The 18,375-nt window shown below is 41.3% G+C and overlaps 1 long non-coding RNA gene across 1 annotated transcript; it reads right to left on the bottom strand.

Annotated features, from left to right (window-relative positions):
* Positions 1 to 218: 218 nt before the first annotated feature.
* LOC122240417 lies at positions 219 to 17,950 on the bottom strand. Its single transcript, XR_006220150.1, has 3 exons — positions 17,491 to 17,950; positions 10,715 to 10,840; positions 219 to 414 (listed from the first exon to the last, which is right to left on the bottom strand). It is a non-coding gene; the product is annotated as an uncharacterized LOC122240417 (long non-coding RNA).
* Between the last annotated feature and the right edge of the window lie 425 nt (positions 17,951 to 18,375).

Raw genomic sequence — 18,375 nt, 5'->3', positions numbered from 1 at the left:
TAAATATAGAGAGCAAACAGTTGCTGGAGAGGTTGTGGGGGGGAGGGCTAAATGGGTAAGGGGCATTAAGGAATCTACTCTTGAAATCATTGTTGCACTACATGCTAACTAACTTGGATGTAAATTAAACAATAAATAACATAAAATGAAATTAAATAAGTAAATAAATAAATAAAATCAGAAAAAAAAATCATTATATTTGTTAACCCATATTGGATTGTAAGGTCCAGCAAACCCCAACTACGATGGTTTAAGCACAAAAGGGAATTTATCAGTCCATCTAGTTGAAGTCCTGAGGTAGAACTCACATCTAACACAACTAAATCCGGGATTCAAAGAAGTCATCAGGTATCTGTTTCCCTGTCTTCACATCTCAGGTCTGCTTTCCTTTGGGTTGGCTCCATTGTCAAGCACCTGTGGAACAAAATGGCAGCCTAAAACTCTAGTTTCTCATGCCCATATTCTGAAAATTAACACCGTCTTCACAGTCATGGTAGTGAAAGGCTTTGATAGACCTTATGTTAATATCATGGCTCATTCTTGATCCAGTTACAGTGACCAGAGCAACAGAGCCCATTGATTGGCCTGGCTTGTGTCATGTTCCCACCCTTGACTCCAAAAGACCAGGACTAATTCCCTCTAAACCACATGGACTGAGAATGGCAGAAACGAAGCAACCGAGAAATAATGACACTCTATTACCACAAAAGGGGTAAATAGCTTTCACGTAGTCGAACACTACGGATGTCTACCACAGTCCCAGTACAATTAAATTGAATCATTGACAAATATGGAAAAGAAAAAGTCCCATATAATAGTGGTAGTGGTCTTGGGGGTGTGGAGGGAAAGAAGGGGTGATGGTACATCACAGAAAACTGGACTGAGAAAAGCCAGAATGAGCAAGTATAAGAACTTTGCTTTGAGTTTCCGAGAAGCCGTGGGTCATGTAGCTCTCCTAATCTAATGAAAGGAAGCTCCCAGCTTGTTAGTTGATATAGATACTTTCCTGGTTCTGAATTCTGAGAATAATTTGTGTCCAAAGCCTTTAATAAGAAATACTCAAAAACGTAATGAGGTACCATGTTTTCAAAAAGCAAGATTTCAAACGGAGAAAGATTTCCTTTTGCTCAATGAAAGCCAAGGACATAGCATTACACTGTAGCTCCGTAAAGTCAATTATTCAAAAGGCTAGTGTGACATGGGCCAACTATGTAACTTAATGAAGGGCTCAACCATAGAAAACCTGCAGTGAAATGTTAGCTCTGCTACTTATTAGCTGAGCCACTTAGCCATCCCTCTCATTCTCTAAGCTTATGTTTTTTAATTATAAAGAAGGAGTAATAATACCTATATTTTTGACTATAAATGAGAATTAAATTAAGTAACATATGAAAGTACTTTTAACTCTTTAATATATATTTATACATATACAAAGTATTTTCATCAGGAAAATGATACTCTAGGATCTTCTAGATAAAGGATAAAGTCAGATGGCATTGTATATATCTTATGACTGATTACAGTTGATGAGCCATTCAATAGTAAAGGGCTATTTCAAGTTTTCATTGCAGCTCTAATAAAACCTTTTTTTACTGCCCCTCTTTCATTATTTTGCTCTTAAACTTCCTAGGCTTCAAATAAGTGAGGTGTCACCAACAAAAGAAACCGTTGTTTTTATTTGTGAAGTACTTTAAAGTAGTGCCCATAACCCTGAATAAAGCTTTGTGGACATTATTATTACCGGTACAATCATTCCTACCGCATTACCTCAATCAATCGCTACCATATATTGAGCATTTCGTATTGGCCATACACAAAATGAATCACTTTTGCATCCATTGAAAACGCGATCCCTGGACTAGGAATGAGGAGAAGGATGGCTTTTGTAACAGCCCTTGAGTGGTAGAACATTGGCCTAACCACCTCCTGCTGACTCCATTTCTCCAGGCATAGTATGGGTATGACTGCACATCTTACAAGTTTCCTTCCAGACTTCAATATCCTATCATTACTTCGTCAGGGTTAACTTATTGGTGAAAAGATTGTTTCTCACATTTGTGGTGTTCCATAAGCACTTTTACCCTGGTTATGAATCAGTACTTTTGTTACAGTGTTCTCTTTGGTATTTTATCAGAAACAGCACCATTTTTTTTTTTCCTCCAATGAACCTGATGGGCTGCTCTTCCGTAAGAGAGAAGAACGTGTCTGCTACAATTCATGGAATTTTGTGGAATGTGTTTCCTTAAGGAAACAGAAAAGACCCAGTAAGTTTGTGTTAATGTCTTAAACAAGCAGGTAGTATTGTATTTCCAAGGGAAAATTCATTTCTTTTTTTCTTTTTTTTTTTTTTTTTTTAATTAAAAAAAATTATTGAGATGGGGCTCCTGGGTCGCTCAGTTGGTTATGTGTCCAACTTTGGCTCAGGTCATGATCTCCGGGTTCGTGAGTTCCAGCCCAGCGTCGGGCTCTGTGCTGACAGCTCGGAGCTTGGAGCCTGCTTCGAATTCTGTGTCTCCCTCTCTCTCTGCCTCTCCCCACTCACACTCTGTCTCTCCTTCTCTCTCAAAAAATAAGTAAACATCCAAAAATTTTTTTTTAAAATATTGAGGTATCATGGATATAACACTATATCTTAAGTTCCCTAATAGTTCACCAGCTTTCATCAGTCAAGGTCAGAGTTAATACGCCAAAATGGCATCTAGCAGTGGCTTTCAGCTTTGGATACGCATTATAGACATTAGGGAGCTTTAAAAAATATCAGTGCCTGAATCCCACCACTAGCGATTCTGAAGAAATTGGCCAAGGGCGCAGCCTGGAAATTGAGATTTATTTTCTAAAGCTTTCCCAGATGATTCTAATGTGTAGTCAAGATTAAGATTTACTGGCCCATCTGGTGTTATCCGTGAGGCAGGGCATCATGTACTTGAAGACAGGATGCGCCAATCAGGATGATATGGTGGATAGATACACTGTTGGAGAACATCAGCAGGATTGCCCAGTCAAGCCCCAACCAGCATTTGCAAGACAGGTGAAACCAGTGGTATAAAAAAATGGCTGGTTGTAAGAAGGATTTTTGTACTTATGTATGCTGTTTGGGGGACTTTCAACTGAGGAAAAGTAGAAGAAACATACGTCATCTTCAGTGGAAAAAGCCTATGTGAGAATTTTCTTTTTTTTCTTTTCTTCTCCCCCCGCTCCCATTTTTTAAATTGTCAAAATCTAGAGCAGACACCTGGGGAAAAGATGTTCTGCATTTGCCCTCCCACCCCTTTTGGTGGCATTAAATTTTCTTTTCTATTTCGGAGGTTTTCTGGACAGGGTTTATAATATCGTTGTTTCCTGCAGGGTCTATTTTAATTGACAGAACCAATAGACACAAGAAATCTTTACCAAAATGAGAAACCAACTGGATGTAATCCTTTGGGAATTTCTCTGCTTTCTTAAATAAACTCCAACACATGGTCTTGTCCTGGCATGTTTGGGCAATTATGCCCATTACGTCTCTTTGCTGGCTTTTTAAACCAGTTTTTTTGATTTCTTGCGAATTTTTCGGAGCAAAGCTAAATTGATCTTGCACCGAAAAGATAAACTCCAATCCAGAAACCAAAAAGAAAATGTTTATGTGGTTGAGGTGCATATTTATAGAATTCCTCACTGGAGGGTGAGACGTGGGCGGGGGGCGATGTTTCAGCTTCTGGTGGATATGATAGTCCTTTGTCAGTTCTGTGAGATGAGAGGTTTTCATCCACCGTGAAGCTTGCCAAGCCTGGTCTACAGATGGTTAACATTTATGCTCTTCTTATATTGGCTTGTGAATTCTTGGGTGAAAATTTGAGGTTAAATGTACAAATAATATGGAAGGAAGTAAATGCTTGAGGTTAATGTATGCAGGAAAAACCAGGGAGGGGACTTTTTGCTAAAGGTTTTTTTGAAAAGCTACTCTACTTCCTACAGATGGATAGAGTAACCCAAGATAAGGGAGTTTAATTCTTTTTTTTTCAATTTTTATAATGGCCACAAAAACACACCTCATACTCTGAAGCAGGGAGAAATATCGAATTGGTCATAGGGTTATATTATTTTGTTTGTTTGTTTGTCTGCTTTTCTATTTCACAATATGAGGAGAGAAAACTAAGATGTTTGGAAAATTAAAAGACAGTAAAATAACTTTCCTCCATGGTAGCATTTAGGGATTAAAAGACAAGTAGTCAAAAAGAATAAGAAAGGCCACTAATCATTGTTATATTCACTGATTGCCTAAAGATTTCAGAGATTTTTATTTTCTTGTATTGATTTTCCTGTTGGTAAGAGTCCTTAATATTTTGTTTTCTTGGATCTCAGGCTTTATCCCTGTTAAATAATCTGTTAGGTAGGGGTGTGTATGTGTGTGTGTGTGTGTGTGTATAGACAATTTAGAAGTGTAGTAATAAGTTGTCTTATAATTCAATTATCTCTTGATTTGAAAGGTGAATTTTATTAAACTATAGGATACATGTAAGAAGTTTTGGCTGTAAAGAATAGAAACCAATTTGGCTACTTTAAGAAAAAAATCAAGATTCATTGCAAAGATACTGGGGTTATTTCACAGTACCTAAAGGCTGAGAGATGTCAGTGTATTAAGTTGTTTTTAAAATAGCTCTTGGGAAGCCTGGTGGCTCAGTCAGTTAAGTGTGTGACTTTCCCTCAAGTCGGAATCTTGTGTTTCATGAGTTTGAGACCCACGTCAGGCTCTGTGCTGACTGTTCAGAGCCTGGAACTTGCTTCGGATTCTGTGTCTCCCTCTCTCTCTTTGCCCTTCCCCCATTTACACTCTGTCTTTCTCTCTTTCTCTCTCAAAAATAAATAAACATTAAAAAAATCTTTTTAAATGGCTTTCAGTGATCCCTGACTCGTAATATTTTTTACCAAATATCATCCCCTCCCCAGGAGTGTGGGCTGGCTGGATCTAGTGACTTCTAATAAATAGAACTTAGCAAAAGTGATGGGATATCTCTTCCAAGATTAAGTTATAAAAGACTGTGGCTTCCATTTTCTTTCTCTTTCCAATCTGATGAAGACAGATGCCATATTTTGAGCTGCCCCGTGAAACAGCTTACGTGACAAGGAACCGAGGGCAGCCTCTGGCCAGCAGCTCAAGAGGAACCAAGGTTCTTAATGTAACTCCCGGCAAGAACAGAATTCTGCCGTCTGCTATGTGAGAGCCTGGAAAATATCCTTCCCTAGTTGAGATGTCTGATGAGAGTACGGCTGTGGTCAGCACCTTGACTTTAATTTTTTGAGGGATCTGGGGACAGAGGGTCCAGTTAAGTCACGTCTAGATTCCCAACTTGCAGAAATTATGGGAAAATAAATGCTCTTCATTAATTTAGTGTTGAGTTAATCTGTTACATAACAATAGATAACTAAGAGTCAGCAAGAAACTGGCAGAGCACTGGGGGAATCCATCAAATGTCTTTTTTTTTTTTTTTTTTTCCTGCTCCTTGATTTTCTTTTCCTTTGGGTGTCTCTCATTCATTTCTCCCATTACCAAGCCACTTTGCCTACTCCTCAGGACCAGGGGCACCAATCGTTCCTATATTACCAGCTCTCAGTTTCTGTCACACAAAAGGAAATTAATGTATTTTTAGGTACATATCCACACCTCTAATTTTAGGTACATTTCCAAACTTTGGACCGGAGGCCCACATTTGAGCCAATCATCTATGCCCAGGAGGGAAGCATAAAAAGAAGAGACTGTGATTGGCCCTGCTTGGATCAAGCATACTAACACTGCAGTGTTGGGAGCAATTGTGAAGACTGGAGAAGGTAGTTACATCTGCAATTTGTTTCAATGTCTTGTTCACTTTGGTCCATGTTTATACAACTTGAATTACTAACATATATTAGTAAAGTATTTGAATTCTTTCAATTCATTCAAATACTCTAAAAAGTAAATGTAGAAAAACTGAAGGTCTCTAGAAAGACTTTCCACCTAGAAAATACATCCTGTGAAACTTGAGGTTTGTGCAAGTTACACGCCAAGAAGTAGAAAGTAATAGACACTGACATTCTTGATTATTCAGGAAGGATATGGTTTGACATTTAAGGCCAACTGAAGCTTCTTACCCCAATCATATCGCGAGCTCCTTTGGGCCTCCACTCTTTATTTATTGTCCTACATGTGTGTGGAAAAACTGATACAATTCTGGCAAAGGGCGGGGGGGGGGGGAACCCACTAAGATCTGTTGGTTGTACCAGGATAGTGAGCATTTATCAAGCTACAGTATTTTTCAAGCTGCACTTGCATAATTGTGACCCCTGAAAAGGTCCCTTCCGAACTGCCTATACATAGAAGGGCAGAACGCAGACAATAATCAAACAATGTAGACAAAACAGGGCGCCTTTGCCGCTGTCTCGCTGGGATCCAAGGAGAACAAAGGGTGGCAGGTTATGTTGTATTTTGGCCATCAGACTTGCTTTGCATCTCAAAAGAGTTCTGTAAAAATTACCTCTGGAATCAGACAAAATAAGCATACTTCTCTATTATTTTGGTGTCCTGGGAGAATCAGCGACACAGTGAGATGGTCAAGGTAATAAAATCATGCATTCAAGGGGCGCCTGGGTGGCTCAGTCAGTTGAGTGTCCGACTTCGGCTCAGGTCATGATCTCGCGGTCTGTGAGTTGGAGCCCCGCGTCGGGCTCTGTGCTCACGGCTCAGAGCCTGGAGCCTGTTTCGGATTCTGTGTCTCCCTCTCTCTCTGCTCCTCCCCTGTTCATGCTCTGTCTCTCTCTGTCTCAAAAAAATAAATAAACGTTAAAAAAAATAAATAAAAAAATATAAAGTCTGAAGTAATCTCTACACCCAACACGGGGCTCGAACTCCAAACCTCAAGATCAAGAGTCACATGCTCTTTCCACCGAGCCAGCCGGGCGCCCCTATGACATACTTTTTGACACCAGTCATTTGCTCTGTCAACCTCAATGTCCTCATTTGTCAAATAGGGAAGTGATTTTAGCAATGACACATACAAAGTTCTGCGTATGACCCAGTGCATGGTATTGCGCACTCAATCTCATGCATTTTTTCGTCATTCTTTGGGAACGAGAAGGGAACGTGAGTCGGTTGTCCCTTGGTGATCATCTAGGCTCACAGCTGTCGGCACATTTTGGTGTATCAGTTTCCCAGGCTGCCATAATAAATTGCCACAAACGTGATGGCTTAAAACAACAGCAATGTGTTCTCTCTCAGATTTGGAGGTAAGAAATCTGAAGTCAAGGTGTCAGCAGCCCATGCTCCCTCTAAATGTACTTGGGGAGCATTTTCCCTTGATTCTCTCTTTTTTTTTAATTTAATTTAAGTTTATTTATTTATTTTGAGGGAGAGCAAGAGAGACAGCACAAGCTGGAGAGGGGCAGAGAGGAGAGACAGAATCCCAAGTAGGCTCCACACCATCAGCACAGAGCCCAGTGTGGGGCTCGAACTCACAGACCATAAGATCGAGAGTCGGACGCTTAACTGACTCTGCCAACCAGGTGCCCTGATTCTCTGAGCTTCGGGTGGTTTCTGCCCGTGGTCTGTGGCGGCAGAAGCCCAATATCTGCCTTTATCTTCCTTCACATGGCCTTCCTCCTTCCCCAGTGCATGTCTGTCTCCCAATCGCTCCTTCCTTTCTTTTAAGAGGACACCAGTCACTGGATTTAGGTTTGTCCTACATCCCGGATGATTGCATCTGGAAATCATAAACTAACTGCATCTGTCAATACCCTATTTTCAAATAAAGTCACATTCCGAGGTTCTGGGCGCACGTGATCGGGTGTTTGCGGGGCAAGGGCTGGGGGGCGCTATTCACCACACTGCAGTGGTGGGGTTGCCAAATGCTTCCAGCTCCCCCATGCCCTTTGCCTGATTTTTACTTCAACCTATTCATTCAGCTCACATTTTGGACGCACCTACTGTGTATCAGATCTTGGGACACAAAGGTGGTTCCTTGAAAGAGCTCACCATATTTTGAGAAAGGTGCACACTGAACAGGCTGTCTGGAACTATAGCAACAGAGAAAAGTGGTGTTTTGTCCCTAAGTGGTTGGAGAGGACTCTCTGAAGGAAGCAAATCCTGTAGGTGTCACAAACTGTTTCCTCATCTAGGCAAAGCACAGGTGCCAGATGAAGGTATATAGGGTGAAAGAAGGAAATGGACATGGCCAGACAGACCATTCTGGCCCTCTGGGTTAAACAGAAGTAGGCGACATCCTTGGGTGCCCAACCAACTTGCTTCAAATAGGATTGCACCCAACATTCAAGGCGAATGTATATCAAGGTGTAACAATTAGAACCCTGGATTGTAAAAATTTTATTTAAATAAAGGATTTAGGGGCGCTTGGGTGGCTCAGTCGGTTGAGCGACCGACTTCAGCTCAGGTTATCATCTCACGGTTCGTGAGTTCGAGCCCCGAGTCAGGCTCTGTGCTGACAGCTCAGAGCCCGGATCCTGCTTCAGATTCTGTGTCTCCCTCTCTCTCTGCCCCTCCCCCGCTCATGCTCTGTCTCTCTCTCAGAAATAAATAAACATTAAAAACAATTTTTTTAAATAAAATAAGATAAAATAAAATAAAATAAAGGATTTACCTGAGTGTCTGCTATCTACGAGAAATACAGTTTTATTTAAAATGGGGAACGTGCACTGCAAAATGTATGTATGTGTGACCACTCATTGGCTAGAATAGAACATCACTGGTTTCTAAATTATTTAATTGGTGACACATTGCCATGATATGCGGTGACATTTAAGCTCCCTTTGTAGTTATGTTTCTTTCAAGGGGATGTTTTTATAAATCTAATTTCATACACATCATAGTTTAAAATTCTTCCCTGCGGCAAAGTGGTAACTGAAAGCTAGATGTTAGCTTGTCATTGCACCTTGCTTTGAGAGAACTCGGGAGGTGCAAGAACACTTATTTTCAGCACTTGGAATGTGACAAATGTGTTATCTCTAGACTTCATGAGGTTCACCTCCACCTCCCTCCATCACACCTAGATTCTTGGTGAGTGTAGGTGCTATGTTTTCTATGATAGAGGCTTTGTCCTCAGACAAAAAAATTCCACGTGCAAGCGTTGCCACAAGGATTCGATTGTATGTCTACAACAACTACTTCTTTTTTTTTTTTTTTTTTTTTTTTTTAAATTTTTTTTTCAACGTTTTTTTATTTATTTTTGGGACAGAGAGAGACAGAGCATGAACGGGGGAGGGGCAGAGAGAGGGAGACACAGAATCGGAAACAGGCTCCAGGCTCTGAGCCATCAGCCCAGATGCCTGACGCGGGGCTCGAACTCACAGACCGCGAGATCGTGACCTGGCTGAAGTCGGACGCTTAACCGACTGCGCCACCCAGGCGCCCCTACAACAACTACTTCTGCTGGCAGGTGGTGGCTTAAGCTACGTCACCCCACAATCAGGCTCTGAAGCTATGCCAAAGATATCAGAAAGCCCTGGTATCTATGAAAGAATAATTACTAATCCGAGGTAGTTGAACAGAGGGGACTCACCTTGAATGAAATTGTGAAGTAGGTAAACATGTTCATTATCCTCTTACTTCCCTTTGCTAGACACTCAATGTCTGAACAGACAAATAGAACACAAGGATTTTCCATGTCGTTCAATAAGCCTTAATATATTTAAAACTTAAGGGGCGCCTGGGTGGCTCAGTCGGTTAAGCAGTCGACTTCGGCTCGGGTCATGATCTCGTGGTTTGTGAGTTCGAGCCCCGCGTCGGGCTCTGTGCTGACAGCTCAGAGCCTGGAGCCTGTTTCGGATTCTGTGTCTCCCTCTCTCTCTGACCCTCCCCCGTTCGTGCTCTGTCTCTCTGTCTCAAAAATAAATAAACATTTAAAAAACAATTAAAAAAATATATTTAAAACTTAAGTGAATATTTTACTGCTTTAAGAATTAGAAAATGGTATGGAACCAATATGGCTGCCATGAAAAAAATTCAACACCGAGGTCGTATTGCTTCCAAGAGCAGGCAAAGGTTTCCCCAACGGTTCCTCAAAGCCCAGTTTCACCTATCCAACCTTCAGTCATAGGCATCTTGAAGACATCTTTAAAATATCATCAGAGGCGCCTGGGCGGGTCAGTCATTTAAGCATCTGATTCTTGATTTCAGCTCAGGTCATGATCTCAGGGTCTTGAGATGGAGCCCCACATGGGGCCCTGAGCTGACAGCATAGAGTCTGCTTGGGATTCTCTCTCTCCTTCCCTCCCTGCCCCTTCCCTGCTCATGCTCTCTCTCTCTCTCTCCCTTTCTCTCTCTCTGTCTCAAATAAATAAATAAATAAATAAATAAATAAATAAATAAATATTTTAAAAAATACGTGATCAAAGATATGGATCTTTCCACCAAAAAAAAAAAAAATGCATAGATACAATTTACAAACGTTTTCAGTGGATTTTAGAGTCACATCTCCATTCCCTAAGATCGGGCTCATTCTTTTACTGTCTTTCGACTCAGACATACCCTTTCTTGTGTTGGAATGGGGTAGCAGCTGGAGTGGCCATTATAGTTCTCCCCTTCCATATCAGGCTAGCTTCTGAATGTCTTCTTCCATGCTGTCATTCTGCAGACAGACCCACTGATCCTTCTTATTTTGAGGGCTTGTGTGTCAATCACCGTGAGAAACATTACGGGGAAACAATAGCAGGGAGATGACAAAAATAACAACAGGGCAGTCCCAAAGCTTACCTCTTAAGGCCCGCATGCCCGCTGAGAAGGTTCTAGGAGCCCTGCCCTTCAATGGCTGCTGTCTGATTTTCTTCTTTCGAGTCGGATCTCTTCTGATTAACTTGTTGGTTGAATCCTTTCTCCTTTCTAGGAAAAATTCAGAGTGTTTGGAAAGATGTCATGGGAGTAGATTTATCTCAAGGAGGCAAGTCGCGCCCTTGCGCTCCTGTGCACTGGGCGACCCACCCAAACGTAGGTACTTTCTCACTACACAGATTCCCTGCTCTTTTCCCTAAGAAATAGGTAAGTGTCATGAATTCCTTACAGAAGGAAGCCAATAGTTTTTAAGAACCTTGTAAAGGCATTGGAAAAGGGAATAGCGTTAAGGAGAGGGTTCATTCATTCAAAAATCAGTTAATGCTGATCTACTCAAAGTGAGAGATTGCAGAGGGAGAGTGCCCTGATGGTTAAAGAGAAAACTGCCCTTTTGGAGCTCACGACTAGGATTCTCATTGTTTTCCCATCTTTTCGGTCTTAACATGCTTCTCTCACCCAACTTCATTATGCTACAGTCCACATATTTCTTCAGCTTTAGGGGGTGATTTTGAGTTCTAAAAAAAAAGACGCTCACCACTCTGAATTTCATACCTTTCTCCCACTGTTTACACTCTTTTCCTCAATAACTCACCTGTCCAGGGTTGCCAGATTTAGCAATAAAAACAGTGAAGGCTGAATTTCAGAAAAACAGCAAGTGATCTGTTAGCATGTAACATTTGGAACATACTTATACTGAGAAATGTATCGTTGTTCATCTAATTCTGATTTAACTGGACGTCCTGATTTTTATCTTGCAACCCTACCATTATCCCAGCCCCTCTCTCCAAAATGTTGGCCCTCAAATTGAGTGACATCCACAGATTTAGACAGGATCTTCTTGATTTTATAAACCCGGTCACGGAGACATGCTAAACGCTCCGTAGGAAACCACTCCCTGCCAGGCAACACTTATTTGCTCCCCTCTGACATTGACCCTGTTAGCTGAATGGGACACTCCAGCCACTGCTAACCTCATACAATACGAGTCACATCTGGAGCATGTTTGTTTGGTTCCCCCCTCTCACTGATTTGAATTTTTGATTTTTTTTTTTTTTTCCTCGAGAAAACAAATCCTGTGGGCCTTGGCTGTCTGTCCCCTGTCCTGGGTCTGAGTGTGTCTTTTGTTTCTGTGATGACACTAAATGAGGATCGTGTTGGTAATTATCAAGCACATATTCTCCAGCAACTGTGGTAACAAGGCAAGAAAGACTGAAGCCTACAAGTAACTTACACCTAAGTTTTGATCTTCTCTAAAAAGCAAAGAAGAAAACCAAAGGTGAACAACTGGTCTGAATGTCACTCCCATCGTTCCCCCTGCTCATAGTGTGGTAGGATCTAGAACGTATGAAGCCTCGTGAAACGGATTTTGGATTAGCTCCTCTCTGACTGAGAGTTGGCTGTTCTGAGCTCAGCAGATATCAGAGTATCATGAGATTGGGAAACACCCAATGTGTAATTTATTTGATGCAACACTTTTGTAGGTATACTATTATGCCAACTTTTAACCTCAACCTAACTGAATTGAATTATGTTATCACTAATACCCCAAATCAGCAATTTCTAAAGGAGTTTATATGTGCAGCTGCTTTAAAATGTGCTTACAGATTAGCAAAATGTCAGAGCCTACTTTCAAAGATAGCTGTCTCCTGGGACACCATTTATTCTCGATCGTGACTTTAATGAGATTACCTCCCACCGAAGCAAACTGGTTTTCTATAAAATTCTAAAGAGAAGTTATCCACAGAAAAAGCAATGATACTTCCAGTCAGTATGGCCACCTCTGAGACAGGTAATAGACGCTGAAACTTCTGTGACACCAACCTCCAGTGTTCATTGCCAAACTAATTACACAAGGAGGCCATCAGACTGAGGTGGTTCCAACACTTCAGCAGCCTGTGCAAGCAAACCCAAAACGAAACCTGTAAACGCTTCGAGGTTAAGAAATCAAAATCTAAGAACAACCAGTCATAGACAACTAGGTTTTTCCCAAATAACGCAATGGCTGAAGCTGTAGCCAATTTAATCATTTCTTTGTTTTGTTTCTGCCTCTTTTCTTTAAAAGTCTAGCCCCAGCAGGATGGAGGTTCCTCAAAAAATTAAAAATAGAACTACCTATGACCCATTAATTGCACTACTAAGGATTTATCCAAAGGATACAGATATGCTATTTAGAAGGGGCACATGCACCCCAATGTTCATAGCAGCACTATCAACAATGGCCAATGGATGGAAAGAGCCCAAATGTCCATCGACGGATGAATGGGTAAAGAAGATGTGGTATATATACACAATGGAATATTACTCAGCAATCAAAAGGAATGAAGTCTTGCCATTTGCAACTACGTGGATGGAACTAGAGGGTATTATGCTAAGTGAAATTAGTCAGTCAGAGAAATACAAATATATATGACTTCACTCATATGAGGACTTTAAGAGACAAAGCAGATGAACATAAGGGAAGGGAAGTAAAAATAACATAAAACAAGGAAGGGGACAAAGCATAAAAGACTCTTAAATACAGAGAACAAACTGAGGGTTGCTGGAAGGGTTGTGGGAGGGGGGATGCGCTGAATGGGTAAGGGGCATTAAGGAAGACACTTGTTGGGTTGAGCACTGGGTGTTATCCATGGGGGATGAAGCACTGGAACCTAGTCCTGAAATCATTATTGCACTAACTATATGCTAACTAACTTGAATATAAATTTAAAAATAAGTAAATAAAATAAAAAAAATTAAATATATCCGCCTCCCCACCCCCCGCAAAAAAAAAAAAAAAAAAAAAAAAAAAAGTCTACCTCCAGGCTTCTGACAGTGGAGTGATCCTAACCATTTCAGGCCTGGAACTGCCCTATGTGAATCGGTTTTTGTTCCAACAAACTCTTAAAATGTTTACTATATCTCAGTGTATGTTTTAACACTATAAAGAAATCATTTATAAACCTGGAACTTGGGCGGACGGAGATTTGGATGGAGACCAGATGATTATTCCCCAAGAGCAGAATCTAAAATGGGACAGCCGCTCATGCCATTGGTTCACAAACTCCACTTTTCACAGAAACAAAAAAGTGTTTCTGAAATCCGCCTGAGACTCCCTAGGGGGTCAAGGGAGAATGCAGAGAACTGGCAAACAGTATGTGAGCCTATTCAGGCCCATCAGGAAATCAGAGTGCAGAGCCTACAGGGTAGCCCAAGGGAGCACTCTCGGGCCTGAGCCTTGAGGCCTCAGGACCTTGCTTTACAACCCTGGTGAAGACAAGCCCCCGCCTGCCTGTCGCATCGCCTGCGGGTCACATAGGTTACTACTCCGCGCACATCACATCGCCTTCGGTGTTTCCTGATTCAGGCCGGGCTGGGGGTCGTTCTGTACTGTTTTGATTATATCTGCCGGTTCTGATGAGCTCATTGCGTTGTTAATTAAATTTTTAGCTTATTTGAGTCTCCTTTTAATAGTTCACTTTTAACGGCGGGGAAGAGGACATAGCACCTCAGAGAATAGTGTCTGCCCCAGAGGTAACTCCACAGCCTTCCTTCCTGGGCTTCAAATCCCGTCCTCTTGCCAGGCCTTCCAGGGAACCCCAAAGGCACAAGTTAAAAATCTTCATCCAGGTGGTTTAGGAAGAGCATGGATGAAATTACCCTTCTGAGGGGAAATGCAGCTAGCCCTCCAGCCTCTGGGGAATTGCCAGACCAGAGAGGCCCAGAAGCTGTCACCCGGACCAAAGGTGAGGGCTCTCACCTCACGTATATTGTGTGTGTTAAAGTGCTTTTTCCACATTGTTTATCAATTGGGATACAATAACTCCCTAGGTGGTCTCTCTGGGCACAGTATAGGCCCTGAAAGGAATCTTTTCAGATGTGATCATCTATAGTCACCTATTCTCGTCCCTTTGTCTACGTAATGTTAATGTGGGATATGTTCCCCTGAACACTGGCTCTTTTAGGTGAATGAAAAACTCAGACAATGCCAGCTCTTTGTTTATTCTGTCTAGCCCAATCCCTTAAGGGTATCAACTCTGTTAAACTTTAAAAATTGTTTTGCCTAGGGGTGCCTGGGTGGCTCAGTTGATTAAGCATCCCACTTCCACACGGGTCATGATCTCACATTTGGTGAGTTCGAGCCCCGCATCGGGCTCTGTGCTGACAGCTCAGAGCCTGGAGCCTGCTTCGGATTCTGTGTCTCCCCCTCTCTGTTCATCCCCCCTCTCTCTTTCTCTCAAAAATAAATAAACATTAAAAAATTAAAAAAAAAATAGCTTTGCCTAGTTGTCAGTTTTTTTCTGTTTTTCCTTTTGGGTTTTGGTGGCTGGAAGTTTTAAATTTTCACGCAGTCAAATCTGCGTTTCTTATGAGGATATATTTCCACGTCAGAGTTTCTTGCACTTTTGCCTTCAAACAACCCATTATGAATACAAATTTTAAAATGTGCAGCTAAGCTTAAAAACTGTTTAGATAGATAGCTATAATAGTTCCGACCAGTACAGTGCCTCATGACGTTCAGCGGTACGATACTGGACTGACGCAGTCAGGTACGTGCTCATTTGGTCTCTGCCATATGCTAGCTCTGCATCCTCGATGCTCTGTTGGAAACCCTAGGAACCCTCCTTTTTCTCTTCTCTCCCTTTCCCGAAAAAGTCAGTCTTAAAGAAGTTACATAGAATTGAGCAAAGTGGACGTGAGCTTTAGGGCAGGGCTGTGGGATGGGAAATTGGCATGTTCCAGAGGTGATGTCAGAGCTCAAGTGAAGTGACAAGGACAAATATCTACCTGCACTCTATACTTGATGACTATTGGCCTGTGGTCCACAGGTGGGGCAGAACATTTCATATTCTTACCAAGAAGTTAACTATTTAACAAGAAGTCTCTGTTAGTTAGGATGCTATCAGTTATAAGGGATAATAACAAGTTAAAATGGCTTAAGCAAAAACAAAACAAAACAAACAAACAAACAAACAAACAACTACTGGAAGGCTCTTGGGGTCTCTCACAGAATCTAAGGAGGAGGTGAATGACCAAGTCATAAGGAGGGCCAGAATGCAGCAGAGAGAACACCCTGGAACAACTCAATTCAGGAACTTAAATGTCCCCAGGATGTTCCCTATGGCTTTCACTTCTGTTTCTCTTTGTGTTTTCTCTTTCTCTAGAATGGTGTTCTTCACAGTGTAAGAGAAAATGACTGCCAATGGTTTCAAGATTTTACTTGCAACACATATGACTATAGGAGAGAAACTGCCTTGATTTCCAGTGTTTCCAGGTCCAAAAATCCCAGTAAACGAACTCATTGGCCAAGCTTAGGCGCCTAGTCATGGTGGCTCCTGGATCCTTGGATGAAAGTGAGATCCCTGAGGGAGTATTTGAAGGATTTCCCAGAATAGCGCCTGGTGGTTCAGTCAGTTAAGCATCTGACTCTTGGTTTCAGCTCGGGTCATGATCTCCTGGTTTCATGAGTTTGAGCCCTGAGTCGGGCTCTGTGCTGACAGCATGGAGTCTGCTTGGAAGCCTCTCTCTTTCCTTCTCTCTCTGCCCCTCCCCCACTCACACTCTCTGTCCCTTTCAAAATGAATAAACTTAAAAAAAAAAAAAAAAGGAATTGGGATGCTGTGTATAACCCCTGAGTATCTAGTAGGCAGACCGGCCTACTTACCTCCATCTCTTAAGGGTATAGGTGAGCAGTTCTGCTTTAAACTCATCCTGACTTAGCAGTGTTCTCTACAATAATTCTACATTCACCTCTGATGGTGAACTCAAGAGAATGACATTTATAAGAAGTGAGAACTTCTCAGTATGTTGCCTTCTGTATTACATGGACTCTGTAAGCGAGTGTCAAAAGTGGGATGTCAAAGTCTAAGCATGTTTTTAATGAATACATTTGACCAGTTCCTTCCAAAAAGATTGTAGCTCACTGTATTCCCATAAACAAAGTGTCAGAAATGGCATTTCCCTATAAACTTATGGGCATTGGACATCATTAATTTTTTAATATTCATCAATCTGCTAGGTAACAAATGGCATATTGTTTTATTTTGCATTTTCCTGACTACTAATAGGACTGCATAACTTCTGTTATTGTTATCTACCTTCCTTTATTGTCAAATTGCCCATTCCTATATTTTTCCTATTTTTCTCTTATTTGCTCATTTTCCAACTTGTAGGAGTTTTGTGTGAAGATAGTAATTTAACCTTTTGCATTTTAATTTTTTTTTACTGTATTTAATATTAATCTCTATTTGTCACATGTCACTGATTTTTTTTTTTTTTTACCCCTCATTTGTATCAGCTTTGTTTATGGTGCTTCTTACACAGAAACAACGTAGATATATGATCGTATAATTAAACAATATATTAATCATTTCCTTTATGGATGCTTATTTTCCTGACTTACTTAAGGAAGTTTTTCTACCCATCCCAATCTGGTGGATCTACACATTTCCTAACTTTTCTTCTACCGGTTTTGATTTCTGCAATATAGTCCAAGTGGATTTGGTTTTGTATATGATGCAGCAGTCTAACTTTTAGCTAGAAGGCCAGTGTTCAGGATATAGAAAAATAAGTAAATGCCAACCCTTTCAAACATAACCTCAGAGGAGTACACATCTGATGTTCACCTTGGATTTTTTCCTATGCACATATAATTCTTTGAGATGTGTTTGTATATATGTACACACACATATGCACACACAAATAAATTTATTTTACTTATTTACCTTATTTTCCTTCAGTTTGCTTTCTTTGCTTAAAATTCTGGGAAGGAACTCCAAACCAGTGGTCTGTGGCTCTAGCTCATTCTTTCAGAAGACACAATAGCATGCTATCTTAAGAATTGACCAACCGGATGCATTAAGGCATAACCAACTAATTAACTGCTCCCAGCTGAAGTCCCCAGGGTAAAATCTTCAGCTGCCCAACCTCTCCAAGTCCTGCTCTGAATAGTCAAACCTCCACAAAGCTCTGTGACTGACTGCCCTCTCGATTCTTCTAGGACAGAGTCACAGTATCCACCTCCGTCTTCAAAAAGGGTAACTTTCTCCTGTGCCACCTTCAATCAGCCTGCTCCACAGATGCTCCACATTCTGAGCTAGCTTTCTTCCTAATGCATTGTGAGTCTGGCTTCTCCATTTAATATTCTGCATGGAAAAGGAGCAGGGAAAGTACCATTATTCTCCTGCTGACCCTGTTTTAAAAAAAAAAAAAAATGTGTATTTAGTTACTGAGAGAGAGAGAGAGAGAAGGTGGGGCAGAGAGAGAGGGAGAGAGAGAATCCCAATTAGGCTCCACGTTGTCAACGCAGAGCCCGACTCGGGGCTCTATTTCACCACTGGGAGATCACGTGAGCCAGTATCAACAGTCAGATGCTCAACTGACTGAGCCACCCAGGCCCCCCTGCTGCTGACCCTTTTGATATTTTTTAATCTATGGTGGGTATAGTTAAAAAGAACTGAAGACTACTGCAATATTTATTGATCGCTCATCCATCTTTGATTCCATAGGCAGGTACCACTTAGCCAAGCCATATGATTTTGATACTGATTCAAGTTTTTTTTTTTTATCTTCCCTCGGAGCTTCTGCTGCAGCAGCATCTCAATCAGGGT

The sequence above is a fragment of the Panthera tigris genome, chromosome B4, assembly GCF_018350195.1.
Source record: "Panthera tigris isolate Pti1 chromosome B4, P.tigris_Pti1_mat1.1, whole genome shotgun sequence".
Lineage (NCBI taxonomy): Eukaryota > Metazoa > Chordata > Mammalia > Carnivora > Felidae > Panthera > Panthera tigris.
Note: the sequence above shows the minus strand (reverse complement) of the source record. Positions and strands in the feature narration are given on the sequence as shown.